The sequence below is a fragment of the Bubalus bubalis genome, chromosome 6, assembly GCF_019923935.1.
Source record: "Bubalus bubalis isolate 160015118507 breed Murrah chromosome 6, NDDB_SH_1, whole genome shotgun sequence".
Classification (NCBI taxonomy): domain Eukaryota; kingdom Metazoa; phylum Chordata; class Mammalia; order Artiodactyla; family Bovidae; genus Bubalus; species Bubalus bubalis.
Window position 1 is genome coordinate 18094670 of NC_059162.1, and position 3869 is coordinate 18098538.

General features: G+C 45.9%; 1 long non-coding RNA gene across 1 annotated transcript; it reads left to right on the forward strand.

Annotated features, from left to right (window-relative positions):
• The first annotated feature begins 556 nt into the window (after positions 1–556).
• Positions 557–2135, forward strand: LOC123334226. Its single transcript, XR_006641245.1, has 2 exons — positions 557–621; positions 1515–2135. It is a non-coding gene; the product is annotated as an uncharacterized LOC123334226 (long non-coding RNA).
• Positions 2136–3869: the final 1734 nt, after the last annotated feature.

Here is a 3869-nt window from a genome sequence, read left to right on the forward strand (position 1 = left end):
TTTGTAGGAAGAAAAACATCTTTCTTCCATGATTCTGTTGACCCTCAGGATACCATTGAGAATGATTCTTAGCAACTAATTTAAAGCTGAGGAAACTAAGAATGAGAAAAGTTGGGTGATTTTCACAAGATCACACAGCTGAGGGTCAGGACTGGGATTCTGTCCCTGGTGTGTCTCACACCCAATCTGGGCTTTTAACTGGACTGGTGCAAACACACACAGGCACACACATATGATGGGCCTGGGGGGCTGGGACACAGCAGAGACACTTGGACACTTCATGAATCTCAGTTCAAAGCAGAGCATCAAGGAATTAGGACAGGAGTGCTTAGGAGGCCAAACTCTAAGACGAAGGTGTGAGGGACAGACAAATGTAAGGAGAATGAGGTGGCACTGGAGCTGGGGATGCCCTGAGCCCCGTGGAGGGAGACAGGGAGGAGCTGCCAGTCATCACCTGTCACAGGAGCCACGTGGGTGGCAGGAGGTGGTCCTCTCATGCCCAGGCCCTGTCTCACACCTGAGTGCAGAGGCCAAGGCTGGGATAAAAGGACCTCGGGGCCAGAGCACCTCCATCCACTCCTCTCCTGAGGTACTGACAGACCCTGTGCTGCTTGTACTCTGGTGAGTGTCCACCGGGAAGGAGATAGGGCCTTGGGGGCTGTGGCCCATATTATTAGACAGAGAGACAGGGCCTGGAAGGACAGAAGGAGCCAGGAACTGGCAGGAAGAGTGAGAAAATCATAGGAGTTTAGTGATGATGAAGGACACTATGAGGGAACCAAAGATGCTGTGTGGGACTCTCAGGATGAAAGGAAACCGTTGGCTGCTCTCACATTCTGGGACAGGTCTCAGAAAGGGAGTTTACCTTTGAGAGATACTGTATTCCCTGCAAAGTACGATCTGGGGACAGCAATTCTCAGAGTTAGGCGAGGATCAGAGGCACTCTGGGAGATTGTTGCATACGTGGGTCAGGGTAGAGCCTGGGAATGCATTGTGCAAGCTCTAGAGGGGAAAAAGCACAAGAAGTTTAATGCTCTCTAGGTCAAGGATAGTGTAAGAGGCATCTCTGAGACCATCAGAGGCCAGGCTCTGAGTCAAGGGATCTCTTGTCTTTCTCTCTAACAAGGTGAACCAGCCAGGAAATTACTAAGACTCCTTCTAATCTAATGTTGTAAATGTCTAAAATATTCAATTATTTGCAATGTTAACAAAATATTTTTTTGATAAAGAAAATATTTTGGTAATATTTGGATGACATAAGTGAAAAAATTATGTTTTAGTTGATATCATTTGGTCTCAACCTTCAAATTGATGAAGCAATTGATGACCTCTTTTTACTTTAAAATGATAAGCTGAGGTTCAAAGGAGATGTTTTAAGAGTAGTTGATAAGACGTTAAAATGATAAAAGTGTCAGGTTATTTAAATGCATGTATTAGAAATGATTCTAAAAGTTCAGGAAGGGGCAGGGAGGTCTCTGTGTGCTGGTCTGACCTGCCGTCTGTCTCTCCCTCAGCTCCTGAACCTGCCCACCAAGATGTCCTGCCAGCAGAACCAACAGCAGTGCCAGCCCCCTCCCAAGTGTGCCCCCAAGTGCCCCACCCCTAAATGCCCCCCAAAATGCCCCCCAGTCTCCTCCTGCTGTTGCCCCAGCTCCGGGGACTGCTGCAGCTCTGGGTGTGGGGGCTGCTGCCTGAGCCACCACAGGCGCCGCAGGTCCCACCGCTGCAGACCCCACAGGTCTGACTGCTGCAGCCAGCCCTCGGGGGGCTCCGGGTGCTGTGGAGGGGGGAGTGGTCAGTCCTTTGGAGACGGCTGCTGCTGAAGTGGACGCTGAGCCAAGAAGAGCCGACCTGGGGACAACAGATGGACAAACACTTCCTCCTCCTCCTGCCCCTCCTGCTGGGTCTGCCCCTGTCACTGGGGGTTTGGGTGAAGCCTTTGAGCTCTGGTCCAGGGGATCCCTGTGCCTTGAGGTCCAGGAGCCCCAAACCTCTCCCCAATACCCATTTATTCACCTCCTTTCCCATATGTGTGGCAGCCTTGGGAACCCCAAAGTACAGACTGCGTGTCCCTCTGCAGCTTCTCTTTTTGCATAAATCAGGTTGATGTGAAACAATAAAACTAGAAATCTGTATTTCTTGTCGGATTGATTTTCTATTCCTACCTCATCTTTCTCATACTCTGTACTCAACTCCTAGTTCCCTTAATGTGTATCTATAGGCCTGTTCAGATTCGCCTCTTGTGCTACTAATGTCTTTTATAGCAAAACAAAATTTTGTTGATTCAGAATCTAATTCAGGATCCAACATTGCATTCAGTAGCATGTTTCTTCAGTTCCCTCCTGTTTGTGACAGTCCTTCAGGCTTTTTGTCTTTCATGACCTGGACATTTTTTAATGAACTGTTGGTTTTGTGGTCAAACACTCAGTGGGGTTTGTCTGAGGTTTCTTCTTGACTAGATGTGATTATGCATATTTGTAATAGTTCCCATCCAGGAGTGATGCTATGTCCTTCATAGAGTCAGAAGTTATGCCTCACATGATATGTAATTGACTCATTCCTGGGATCCTGAAAATTGCAATGCAAGTATTTGGGAAGATTCTGGAAAAGTGAGACATTAAATTTCTGAATTCTCTTCCATTGCTTTTTTTTTTTTTTTTTTTTGGAAGTAGAAGCAGCCTTTCCACCCCACCTGAGTAGATTAATCCTATATTGTTCCAGCTAATTATAACAACTTTGCCTGAAGTAGTTGCCTTGCAGGAGACTGGGGGTTCTTACCTGGACCCACTCTCACCATCTCCCTTTGCTCTTAGATGTATAAGTGAACTCAAGTTCAAGTAGGCCTGAAAAGGTGAGGCTTGAATTGTGACCAACAAACAGTTGGATTATAGTCTAAAAGAACAACATGATTTTTTCCCTGATTTATACAGATACAAACCCAGGGGTATGTGTAGAATGTATATTAGGAGCATGGGATAATTGTGGAAGGAACTTAAAGTTGGTTCAGGCCAAATTTATTGATATGATCAGGCAAGCACATGTTCCTAGACTTAACGTTCTAACATTGTGGGTTAGACAGGGCTTTAACAGTTTGACTGATTGATTACCATGAAGAAAAAGGCAGTCTCCACTAAATGAAGGTAAAATGCAAGAACTTCCTTGGTATACTGCAAAGGAAGGGATCTAGAGGCTTGGGTTGATTGGAATGTTAGAGTGAAGTTATCATTTATATCTGCTAGTCCGTCCCAGAAAGGTCCAGAGGACTCGCCTTTTACCACAACCAGGAGAAATCAATTTGTAAGGAGAGCCCTGGCATCCTTGACTAACTCTGCGACTGCTCATCTCTCTAAGTCAAAAACTACAGTGGAATCTGATGTCACTAAATTGGGAAACCTAAATGCAATAGCGATAATTGGATCCAGGATGGTAGGGCCAAGTGGCAGCACTTAGTCACCAATGGCAAAGTGGGTGTGGGGACTGTAATGGACCTCAACATCAAAGTAGCAGTCAGGATGTTCTGACTCCCAGAGAGCTATGTCTCTGGTAGTTCATCATGCTGTACTTAGAAGGGAGGTAGATGTCTACTAAATTCTCAGTTGATCCATATAAGTGAAAGGGTTCTAAGTTGTGTGAACAAAACTCTGACAAGAAAGAACATGCTCCCCTATCAGCTTCTAGTCTTGAGCTAGTTTACAGACCCAGAACGTTTTGAATTAAGGAGAGGCCAGATCCCCTTAAAGAAGGATCCCAGTACTCTGCCCAAAAGTTATACTGTCAATCTTTCCCCCAACCTTCCTCAAAGGGACCTAGGACCTTTTACCAGGGTGATTATGGTTATTTATGGGTTCAGCAGGATTTTTACTCATAAG